The sequence below is a fragment of the Lichenostomus cassidix genome, chromosome 1, assembly GCF_008360975.1.
Source record: "Lichenostomus cassidix isolate B80296 chromosome 1, HeHo_3.0, whole genome shotgun sequence".
In the NCBI taxonomy this organism is placed as follows: Eukaryota; Metazoa; Chordata; class Aves; order Passeriformes; family Meliphagidae; genus Lichenostomus; species Lichenostomus cassidix.
In genome coordinates this window covers 97,432,804-97,445,914 of record NC_139479.1, presented here as the reverse complement: position 1 = coordinate 97,445,914, position 13,111 = coordinate 97,432,804, and positions in this window count along the sequence as shown.

Genomic DNA, 13,111 nt, shown 5'->3' with positions numbered 1-13,111 from the left:
GTAAATTGAGCCCTTTCATCAGTTTTTCCTCTCTTTTCAAAATCCCTAGGTCACCCTAAACTGAGAGAAGAAGGGCAAAGGGAAGAACAGGAGATTTAAGGTTTTGGTGAGTGGAAATGTTAGGTGTTCCTTTTGCTAAGGCCATCTTTTCATGGCTTGTCTTGCTGAGAAACTGGAAGGCCTTTAGAGCCTTTTCTTCCACATGTGTGCTTTTCCACTTAGGATCATGATAACCATCTCACTTGGCACATTGTACCAGCCCAATTTGTGTGGATCTAGACATCCTTGTTAATAACAAAATTTAGTTATGCTACCTCTGGCTGGAAGGAAGTGCTAAAATATGGGTCGCCTGGGCTATTCAAGGGGTTTGGAGTAGCTCTGTAACAGCAGCAGATATGAAGAGTCTGATTTACCCCTCCTCTAATTCCATCTCCACTCTTTCCTGTGTAAATCTGGCTCAGCCTCTTCCCAGCTGCCCCAGCAGAAAAATTTCTGTACTGCACTCCTGCAAAAGCCCAGAAGAGAAAAGGAAATGTAGTGTGTAAGCCGTAGAGGCCCTCAGAGCACATAAGGGATGACAAAAGTATTGGAAAATTGAGGGATAGCCTGAACCAAACAAATCTCTCCTATTTCCCAGACTAACTGCGCAGTCTCTAAAGATTGTTCTCATCCTAGAGCTGAATAGAAAAGTATACCCTGGCTCCCACTTGTGCCAGTAGAAATGGCTCTGAAAATAGTTGCACGTGTGAAAACACCACACCAATGAGGTAGTTGTAAGTATGTTTTTTGTCTTCCAAGTTGAGCCATAAAAAGTACTTCAGATTAAGGCCCACCCTAGGTTGTAGCCATGGGGATTGAGTTGCTATTTATTGAATCTTGTGGATCCAGAGGTTGGCTGTTTGTGGGGAATGGGCTTGCTCCAGCTATGGAAAAGGGGGTGTGTGAACCTGGCCACGTCAAGATCTTGTTTTTAGCCCTATGTGTTTTTCATGTGACAAAAGCCTAAAATCCTTTTCAGTTTGAGTCACTGGCTATTTCTGTCACTATTTTACCAGGTTCCTATCCACTATGGTATCCTTCATGGGTTTAAAGTTGTGTACCAGCAGAAGAAAGAGTCTATATTTTTGAATCAATAGTCAAATTAATTCTGCCAAAATTTTATAAGACTTGTAATAGATGCTCTTACCAAACAAATAGCTGGGGGTTTTTTTGACAAGTAAAAGGAGTTCTCTGACTATGGTAGTTCTGTAAAGATCACCAAAAGAAGAACAAAGTGTGTTCCAGTTGGAAAGAAGAATATCCATCTGCATTTAAAAGTAATTTTTTGTCTGGGATTCTTGTTTTAAACTGTAAAACCCCAGTTTCTCTAGATATGATCCCTAGTGTCAAGCATGCAATATACACTCTGAAATTTTAAATTGCTTACCTTTGTAGATCAAGTTGTTGTGCTTTCCAGCCTGTATTTGCCTTAAAAGTGATATCCCCATAAATATCGGTGTGAGTATTAAGTACAATGGAAATAATCCCTGTGTGATGCAATCCTGCAGGTTTTGTGCATTCTGGTCATGATTCACCAAAGCACTGAGTAGCATATATTTTATCTTATGTGCATCTATTGAACTCAGCAGGGATATTTGTATAGTTAAAGGTAAGGATGCATTCTAACACTCAACTGGAGTAGATTCAGAGCAATTCTCAGCTGTCAAGATCCTGTTTACTGCGAATAAAGTAGCAGAACTTGCAAGAGAGAAGCACTGATGTGTCACTGTAAAGCACTGCTTTACTCTTTAGAAGCCACCAAAGTAACTACTTAGATATAACCACCATTAGTTATGAGCCTTCCTCCCAGGCTATAAATATGTATTTAACAGACAGGGGAATGTTAAGGTACAGAATAGTGCAAGGCAACTAACTACCTAAATTCTCAGTCTGGAATGTTGCTAAGATAAAGATTAATTTCAAATGAAAGGCTTCTACCTACGGAAATCCACACAGTGTTGAGAACAGAGACAATTATTCTAAATAAATGCATATGTATGATCAGCTTTGGGCCGTTTTTTTGAGAGCTGGATCACTGTTACTCAAATGAAGATGTCCTGACCACCACCTCACCCCACCTACATCCTGCTAGATTTTCTTCTCTTAGTGTGTCACTACTAATCATTGCACTTCTCTTAGATAGCTCATTTTGTCTTTTGTTGGTGATTCAGTAAAGTTTATTTCTAGATCTTTCATTTTTGACTTGCATGCAAATCCTAGCAAAATCTTTCCTTCATTCTAAAATTATTCTCTTCCTTAAAGCTGAGAGGAGAAACAGTTTTCAGACAAAACATTAGACAATTCTTTTTAACCAACTACTGTATTGCATTTTGGTTTTTTTAAAGTTGTTTAGCTTTGATATTATTTTCATATGATGGATCTCATGAAAAATCAAATACTTTGTCAGTCTGTTGTTCTCAAAATTTAAATATGCCACACTGAATACAAGAATATTCAACTAGCCTAATGACTGCTACTAATAAATAAATAAATTTGTGATATAAGAATCTGGAAAATTGGCCATTTCACTGAAGAAAACACCCAAATGTTTTTAAGAAAAGAAGGCAAGTCAAGTCTGCCCCTGTCCATTAGTAATATAAAAAAAGTACTATAATACTTATTTCTTCAGTAGAATCAACATAATAATAATCAAATAAAAGTTCAGACAGTGCCAACAAGGAAAAAAAATATGTATTTGTAACAAGTATATCAGTCCCATACCTTCACACTGGTAATGTTAAGTTCTTCCATTGAGTTTTATTTACAAAAAGTACAATTCAAAACCAGAGTGTGAACAGATTGTTTAATGTAGCTGCCAAATTAGAAAAGTGGCACCTCCCATACAAACACAAAGTGTAACTTAGCTTTTTTTCTATGATTCTATTGGTTATGCAAAAAGTACACAAGTTTTTCAGTCACTTATGCAGGTATTCTCAATGGGAAAATAAAGTGCTAACCACAGAGGCAATGTAAAGCTAAACCATTCTTTGAGAGGCTGGTAAGAGAGGGCAGAGATGGGGAAACTTAACTAAATAAGTAATTAAGTAATTAAATAAGTCCATGGATACCATCAATCTTTAAGTAAATAATTTTAAATCAACCTTTAGCTTTAGGGAGATCATGCTTCATTTAGACATAGAATGAGCCAGCTGCATCAGCAAATCCATCTCTCAAGGGTTACCATTCATTCTGATGTTGAACTCTGTCAGGGCTGCAGGCAATGAAAATTACTGATCAAAATCTGTATTTTTAATATATTGGGGTGATAAATTTCTGTGAGGTATAGTTGTTTCTTGGGGTAAAGAAAACATATGAGTAATACAACAGTCATGTTTTTAGTTGTGTGTGAACCTCTCTGACTTCATCACAGCTCACCTAGCAATGCTGTCCTCCACGCTGAAATAACATTTCGTGGTCTAGCATGCAACCAAAGACCATGCTCTGATTGTTTGCTTGTGTTATTTTTGATTCAAGGGCTCAGCCAACAGAGCTTCCCCCATTTGTTTCCAGGTTTTAGCATTCCAGAAGGATTGTCTGTAAGGAAGATCCTTGCAATGGGACCATCAGCACAGGTGCAGTAAGAATACTGCATGGTCCAACGGGGGATGCTGAGGGAGTACTGGTGTGTTAAACACACAAAACTCCCCAGCCTTTTGCCACAACAATGACCTCTTGCAACCAATGCAAGTTAAGAAGACAAGATCTCATGAGTGCAAATCATCTAATGCACATTTGTGGCTAGCACAGACCTTTCCCGTGAGAATTCTTTCTCTCTTCTTCCTGTGTTTTTATAAACAAAGATAAAGTTTGGATGTTATTAAAACAGTTTCTCGAGATGTGGACAGTTCAGGCCTGGCCAATCAGGCCTAGGGGGAAGTTTCGAACTGACCAATCTGGGTGACCCTTGAAAGTGTATATAAGTTGGAATTAATTAATAAAATGATCTTCTTGATGCCACAATGAGAACCTGGACTTCTCTCTGCTAGCGGTTCAACAGCGACACGCATTCATCTCAGACACTTTATTTATTGCAAGTAGTTCCTTCTGAAAATTGAAATGTTTAAATTTACAGGGGATTAGTAACAAAAATTACATGCACCCCAAAGGTAGGAGATACAATCTCCAATTTCATTAATGCTGTGTGTTGTCTGTTCTGGACCTCTTGTTCCGCCTTGGAAAAGAAGTTTTAAAATCTGAGCTGTAAAAAGTTTCCCTTCTAACTGCTGAGGAATGTTTTACTCCCATAGCCCAACTCTGAGCTGACATAGCATTTATGACGGACTCTTTCAGGGTTTAATCCTCTGAGTTTTGGCAATGATTGTAATGCTTGCTCAATTACAGTGAGTCATAAAGCAGGGAATAAAGAGTCTAAATGGTCTGCTTCATTGAAGATATTTTAATGTTGGGTTTGCCTATGCTATATCAAGCAATTAGTCTGATATATAAACTGCTTGAGCAGGATCTGTGTGCTTAAAGAGAATGACACAGTACAATGCAGAGTTAAATTGTCAGGGAACTCTTTCTGATGCAAAGGGCTGCCCTCTATCTCTGTGACTGAGCTCTTCCTTTAACCTGTACATATGTATAAAGCATAAGCAAAAACTTAGGTCTGATCCTGAATGGTGCCAGAAATATGATGGTTTAAGACTTCTGTTCCAAAAGCAAAAATAGGGGACAATTTCAAGCCATGCATGTAACTGATTGCCCTCTTTTAGCACATGCCCCAACACGAATCTGCATTTTTTTTTGTACTATAACTGAACACGTTTTATTAAAAAGCGAGGACAAGTTGTGTAAAGGTCTTGAAAACCCTTAACTCTTGTGTGATTGTACAAATGGTTTTCTGCCATATTTGTTGGTTTTGTTTTATCTGAACATGAATTTATTTCTGGGGTCAGTGTTTGTTTATCTGCAATGGGCAGCCTGATAGGCCACATGAAGAGCAAATGGTGCATATTGGACCAGAAAGCACCAATCCTTCCTTTCTGAGCTGGAGCCCATAATCATGGTCAGCCAATGAAGTCATTCAGGGCAACTGGGGAAAGGTTAGGATACCAACAGGGAATACATTTTTGAAGTTGGCAGAACAGGACTGTTGGGAAGGTGTCATGCTAAAACACTGACATAAAGAGGAAGTCTTTTGAAAAGCACTGGCTTTGTGCTGCAAGCTTGTCAGAGAAATTTCCAAGAAGCAGCTGGGCCTGTTTCTCCAATCATTGCTTTGCCTGAATGGTGTATGGCAAGATGACCCTTGTGTAACACACTGAAGGGCTGAATTCATTAACCAGAAACACTGGCTGAACGATTTTTCAATGCCTCAGAGCACATGAAGGTGTATAATTTATGGTATTCAAGACTGACAGATGGAATTATTTTGACCTTGGTTACTCAAGCAAGGTTATGTGTGGTAGTCCAAATCTCAGTACAAAGAACATATCTAAAAGGCTGGGTAGGCGTACAGAGGTCAAAGGCATTACAAACCGTATCACAAAGTCACTTTAACATGGGCAGTAGTGCTTAGCTTGAGAAAGCAGAAAGATTCCCAATTTCAGCTCCTTATTTTCAATCATGAGCCGTTTAATCCTGTGCCTACAAAGCAAAATGAGCACTAAATAAGTTGCTCAAAATGGTTTAAGAATAGCTTTTTAGCTTTTCTAGACAGCACCTTCAGTTTGACGCATGATTTTTCACTTCTCAAAGGAAATACTGTGATTGCTTGAAAGAGGTTTTTCATACAAAACAGAGCTTGATTTAAAACCCGAGACAGAAGTTCTCTCTGCACAAAGAAAAGGTGTGTTTTGCCCCTCAATGCACTACAGAACACACTCAGAATATGCTGCAAGCTGTATAATCCATTTAAATGGAGCCTTTGGGTTTTGTCCTTACTGCTGTTAGAAACAATACCATTCTATGGCTTCAACAGTTTGACTCCACAGTACATATTGTTCAGAAATAAAGATTTATAATTAAGTAATAGAAAATGTATGGGATTGACTAGTGTATAGGTGGCACTCAATTGTAGCTGTCTATAATAGGCTTAAAAGCATGAAAGATGTTAAATGTAAAATAATAATTACCTTGTAACAGCAGAAAATTACTGAGAACAAATGTTTTAGGGCTTGAGTCCTAATGTATGCCAGTTTTGCTCCATTATTTTAATACTTCAGATCACCTCATGAGTTGCAGTGGAATAAAAGGAAAATTTAATCCCCCTCTCCATGTAGCAGTGACTAACATTATGACTGGATGTCTGTATTGATAGAGATCTAATGCCTAAATTACAGATTGCCAAATCTGGCAATCACAAGACCTTTCCTCTCTTTATTGATACAACTGAAGCTGATATTTTCTTTTGTGATTTGAAGTAACAGGCAAGAAGGCAAAGCAGTATCTAGCTGCTACATTAGCTGTGTTTCAGATAGCAGTACACAATCAGAAACTTTTTCTGACTGTTCCCTCTTTTAAGAGCAGAATATAATATTTGATCAAACAGGATTCCCTTGTGTTTCTGCTAATCTCTAAAGTCTTGAATTAAAGGTCAGGAACTGATAAATATCCTGTATACATATTTATGTCTTTATAATTCTATATCAGAATATTATCCTGCCTGGGGGTTACACCTGGGACGTGTTTACTGCTTCTGCCAGTGATGGTCTCCACCAAAGAGCCTGCAGGACCCTTGTGGCCAGTTGGGAGCAGCAATATTCAGTGCAGGAAGCAAGAGCCACACTGGGTAAGCCAGGTAATCTGGATGTGGCCTTCAGCAGACTAAGGTTCACGTTTGAAACACCAAGGTGCAAAGGAGCTGACCCCAAATGCAACCTTGCTTGCTATACAGCAAGAAAAAGAAAATTAAGGAACAAAATGCCAGACATCACTAAGACAGCTAATGGCAACCAGCTAATAAAAAAGATGTTATCACAACAATTTCAAGTAATACTGGGGAGCAGGGTTCCACTTTCAAAAAGATGGACTTGCACAATCACATTATAATCTCCTTTTATTCTGTCGTGAGAAACATCACTTTGCTAATGGCTTGGGTGTTTTGTTGTGTTTATTTTCTAATGAGTAAATTTCAAATCTATATTAAGAAAGTAAACAAGAAAAGGTGAGCCTTGTGCTCTCTGTGAACACCTGCAAAAGATATTGAAAAAGACTGATGTAAAACGAAGCACAAGACACAAAATGTGTCAGAAGCATTTGAATAACAAGGAAACTGAAGGAGGTGCAGCAAAAGGCACTGGTGATTCAATAATACTCATCAACATAAATAGTCCATAAATTTGTACTAGCATCTTAAAGAAGGCACATGGACAGAAAAATTACCCAGAAAATAGCTGAGACTCTCAGGGCATGGTAAATAGGCTGGACTATAAGAGAAACTGTTGACTGGCAGTAACTACTTGCACTCAACTAATCCCTTCATATCATCAGCAAAGAAAGGAAAAATGAGATTCAAGTAAAAGCCGAGGGAAGCCCCAGGGAAATTCCAAGTTAAAATCCTGAAAGCTTGTAATGAGTCCTTTGATTTTAGAAGTTTTACAAAGCCTGGGCCTATGAAGAGTATCCTGACAAAACAGAATAAATTGCAGATTTTTCCCTTAGGAAAAGAAAATTAATAGTTTATTACATTCCATTTAATTAATAGTTTATTTTTATTACTAACATTCCATTGTAAAAAATCTCAACTACTTGAAAGTGAATTATCAGGAAAAGGAGGAAAATATTCAGGCCTCAGGTTCAGGAGCACAGGAGTGATTTCTCAGATGGTGAGGGCAAACTTTGCCAATGCTGTATTGCCAGCTAGGAGGGTTTACCCCTATCGAAATTATCACAGCTGGTACACAAAGGCTGTTCTCTGTGTAAACTCCCAGTCTCACTTTGCATGAGGGAAGGTAACCTAACTTTTCCAGGACAGTCCAAGTGCAAGGTTTATACCGTTAGGTAGGTACCAGAGAAGCTTTTCAAAGAATGTATTTATCTGTTTCTGTGTTTATATGCTTGGGGTGATGAGGCAGGTGCAAAGAAAAAGAAAGAAGAAAATCACAGTGCAAATCTGGACATTTAAAAAATGGAATTTCCAGAAGGAAAATCAGCTAAAAGTTTATATATATTACTGTGATGCAGGGCAATGGTTAAATTATTATTGCTTGTCAGAGCAAAGTTCCGAAATTTTCAAATCACAAATCTTGAAACAAAATTATCTTTTCAGATCTTTGAGTTGAAACAAAAGAGTTTATGTTGAATTTTTTCAGTCAGGATCACCAAAGTGAAACAAAATCTGAACCCTTCACATAGGAAGTTTTGAATCAAAATCTGTGCCCCATTAAACAGGTGGGTTGCAATCAAAATTGGAACTTCATGGCACAAATATGTAAGAAATAAGGCTTTCCCCCGTAAAATATTCCTCAAAACAACTTTTATTTTTCATAATTACCTTTTATGTTTTCCACTGAGTTGAAAGCCTGATTTGTAAATTGTCATTGAATGTTACTTCTGTTTCCTAGAAAAAACATATTTCTCATCTTGGTACACAACAAGTTTGGGCTTTGTTTTCTCTAATGTAGCAAGAAGCCAGATGTGAATTGGTGTTCTGGAATCAGGAGTGTTAAAATGGCATTAAATGTGTAAGTAAATGGCATTTGAGAACCAGAAGCAGGTAGATCTTACTGGCAAATCATCTGTTGTAGCTTTCTGGTATGAATAAAACCAATGGATCTTCAGATTTCCAAGGAGCTCAGTGTAAGTTGACAAATGAGATGCAGAATTATTGAAGTGTCATATTTACTGTAATGTGCACCATCAGTTGCTTTATTCTTGTGTCTGAATGAAGATGTAGGGAATGGGAGATAAGATTAAAAAGTTGCAACAGCTATTCCATGAACAAAATGTGCTTTCACTTTGGTTCTTCTCTGGACACGGACAGTAAAAATATGGCATTCATTCTGCAAAACAGAAACTAGGTTACTTCAGATTAACTTCTCATTTAGTTCACATTTCTAGCTAAAAAATGTAGGTTGGAACACAGCCTCATTGGGACTGGGGCAAGAAGCAGGTATAAACTGATTTATTGCTGTAATTCAGGGCCTGCCTTGGTCCATCCATTTCAACAAGCCCTGTGACAGCTGAACTGCACATGATGCCTAGTTGTTGGAGAGGATTTTTGATCTTCAGAACTCAATCAGTTGTAATTGCTATTTCCACCATGCTGCTCCTTGTATAGCAGCATATTTACACAACAATAACAACAAAAAACACTTGTTGCTCTAAAACATTCCTCTCTAGGCTGTTCGGGGCCCCAGTCCAAGCCAGCCAGAAGTGCACACTGCACCAGCAGCAACTGGAGCCTGATCGTTTTTATCCTCCAGAACAGGACCCCAAATGGCCAGCGCTCCTCTCCCACCTTGCCCTGGCACTGAGTATCCATAATTGCTCCAGGGAATGTTCAAGCCCACTTCCGAGGGCAGGGCACTGCTTGGGTTCTCTCTGTGTAAAGACATCTGGTAAAGCTCCTTGTTGCTATGAAAATTGTCAAAAAATAGGTAATTAATCTTGGAGGAACATTGGGGATATTAGAAGAATTAAATGTAGCACTTGAAAACCAACTTAAAGGCAAGAAGTTTAAAGTTTCCTCACTTCACCTATTCAAGAATTTACTAATTATATCTTACAGTTGTTTCTCATTTTCCCACTGAGATCTGAGACACAAAATTGTGAGTCAGCATTATTTATTGACAATATTTGTGTGGATCATCCTTATACCATAATGGTCTCCGGTCCCTTATGGGTGTTAAAAAGAAATTTGCTACATGGAGACATTTGTCTAGGACTTGATGGAATTCATGGTGATCATTGTTTCTCCCATTCCTCTCGCCATCTTTTTTGATGACTGTGCTAAGAAATCAGTAGCACCTAGTCTGAACACAGTCTGCATCCACTCTGTAGGACAGAAACTGAACCAACTGACTGCCTTGGGCCCTCTGGGCTTGATTTGGGCTCCTCCTTGGATTTGCAGCAGTAAAATCATCTTTGTGCAAATCAGAAACATCTGGCTTGAAGTTAGGAAAAATTCATACCTTTGCATCCCAGAGGTGAGGGTAGAACACCTCAGGCCCCTGTGGTATGTGACCACAAAGGATTCTGTCATTTTCACTTGATAACCTTTTTCCAACTGTTGTACCTTCATTATATTTCTTTATATCTCCTGTTGAAATATAATGTGGCCACATAATGATAACACATATCACTGTTTAGAAGTATTTATTACAAATAAGAAAGGATTATATAATGTACTGGACTTCTCAGAGGGCTGGAACAGATTAGGCTTCTTTGTGAAAATTCTGTTCTTCTCTTGTTCTTAGAGCTGATATCCAACTGCAGCCCAAAGACACAGAATGCTTATACAAAATGTTAAGCCTGATCTTTCATCATGATAGTTATCATGCTGCTTTCCATTAAGAAAATCATGTTAGAGGCTTTTATCATTATGAATCAGGCGGTGACTAAATACCAGTCTTTGATAATACAAAAGATCCCTGTGATCTTGAACCTTCTTCTGGTTTGTTCATCCCCCACCACCTACACCTGTGTTTCTGCAAGTAGCTATTCTGAATGGTAATGCAGATTTGAAATTTGACTTCTATTTTAAAACTTTTAAATTATATTCATTTCCACCCTGGAAGCAGGAAAAAATATTATCTCTATTGATTTAAGACTTAGGATAAATATATCTCTCCATGTCTTTAATAAGATGATGGCTAGCAGTGAACTCACTAGCACTGACTGATTACACTGATACCCTGCAACTGTGAACAGCTGATTAACCCTGTTATACCCCTGTTATAACTGAAGTTATGTGCTTCTAATCAGACGTAACAACCTGGGTATAGACACTGCTACATCCAGAGTACAGGCACTGAATGGTAGTGAAGTGAATCTCTAACTGGATAATTCAAGTTACTTAAGGAAGAACAAAGCAGTAAAACAGCAGCCAGCTGGCTATATGTGTGCTATTAACTATGAACAAGATGAGGGAGGTATTTTATGAAGCAGAAGCTTGTGTTGTGACCCAAGAAGTAAATAAGCACTATAAATACAGCTATTATTATATGTCTGATACACAAAGGATGGAAGCTAGTCATTTGGCAGCTGTGACTTCTTACTCAATTGTCAGCACACTTTTTAAAAAGGCTTGGTCATTTTAGATTAATCATTATAAAGAGTCACAGTGCCATCTAGAGACTGCAGACAGACTCTGAGCAGCTTTCAGAACTGACACTTGAGGAGCAGAGAAGGCTTTGTTGCCATACCTAGGTTTAAAACATTATGCCTCGAGAACACTGCTTTTCACTGAAACAATAGCTTGCATTGCAGTTATTAATATCCAGTTTTGAACACGAGCCTACCTCTTGCCTCCATTGGGTTTTTTTGAAATCTGATCTTAAACATGAAAATGCAAAGATAGTGAAAGCAGGCTTAAACAAAACTAACCTGTCAACCAACCTGAGCCCCTGAAGTATTTTTGGCTGAAGTGCAGCTGTGATGTTATACACCAGAAGGCACTGTGCTCTCATGAAATAATCCAAGAGAACTTCAGAGCAAGTGCAAGTGGCACATGCCTTCCCTTGCTCTATATATTGGGATGGGAGGCAAAGTTCCCACAGGAAGCATTTTGCATTTCCAGCCTTTCTGATTAGAGTTGTGTTGGGAAGCCTGTGTGAGTGTTGGCTGTGAAAACACAGCCTTCACACCTGTAGGAAGGCAGGCAGGCAGAGTGCAGTGTTTGAGGAGCTTTCTGCTCCATAATGCGTGAGGAACAGACACTTGGTAAAAGCCACTTACTCAGAGAGACCAAGGTAAACAATCTGGGATGAGCAAATGAAAAAGGTAACACATTCTGGTTTTTTTTTTAATTAAACCAAACAGATTTAATTAATGTCTTCTAATTACAAGAAGCCACTCTGAATTTTCCTCAGACCTGAAGCAGGGGTTGAGATCTGCCCCTGTAAATAGCTGCCTGCATCTGTGTCTGACAATTTGGGATTCAGATGGCCCAAGAGGAAAGAGCCAGTTTTGGGAGTTGGGTGACATGGTTCATGGCCACAGTTTGTGTAGTTCAGTCAGGCATCCAAAATCAGTTGGGCTATGTCTCCTGTCTCTGTGGTCAAGATGCAGACACTTCATTTCATCCCCACTTCTGGGGATTTGGGAACCCATGGCCGGCAGAGATGCCATAATTTGTGCTTACATTTCATATTCTTGGTGTTTTGAAGGAGAAGGAAGAGGAAGATTTGGAGCCCTAGGAGGCTTTACAGGTTATTTGGAAAGCTCAGAAATTCCACCATATTGGCATTCCCCCATTCAGCCCTTCTCAGTGTCTGTAAAGCCATTTCAAAGCTGGGACAGCAGCTACCCACAGCCTTTACACTGGATGCTGTCACAGAACTGAATGGGAACTTCAGGGAAAGTTTATCAGGGACACCCCCTTGCTGAGTCATGAGGTGTAGGATGGATCATCACACTTTCAAATTCCTTCTCAGAGAGGAGTCAAGGTGTGGCTGGATCCAGTCCTATCCCTAGACTTGGTCATTAGTTTATGTCTACAAAATTGTATACATGAAATTGAACCTTTATACAAGTTTGTCCTGCAGGATTAAGGATGGCAAACCAGATATTCAATACTAATAAAATGAATAATTTATTTAAAGTGTTACTGATTAGGTAAAAATGTTTTTAAAAGGTAAAAATGTAAAAAAAAAGGTGAAAATGGAAAAGGACAAAAGGTCAAAAAGACAAAAGGCTTTAATCAGAATTATTTACTACACAGTAAAACTACAAATATAGTGTACTTCTTATTAAATCAATAATATCAGAACTAGCTTATCCAATGTAGATTGATGTAACTCACCCTTACCAATGGCCATGGGCAATCCCTTTCACCCAGCCTTGAGGGGTGTCCTTGGGGGGCATCCCCACACAAGGGAAGGATCTTCACACACCTTAGGGAGGTATGATAGAAATCCCCACGATGAAAACATGGTCTTTTATAGTGTAAAGTGATTGACTGTCAATC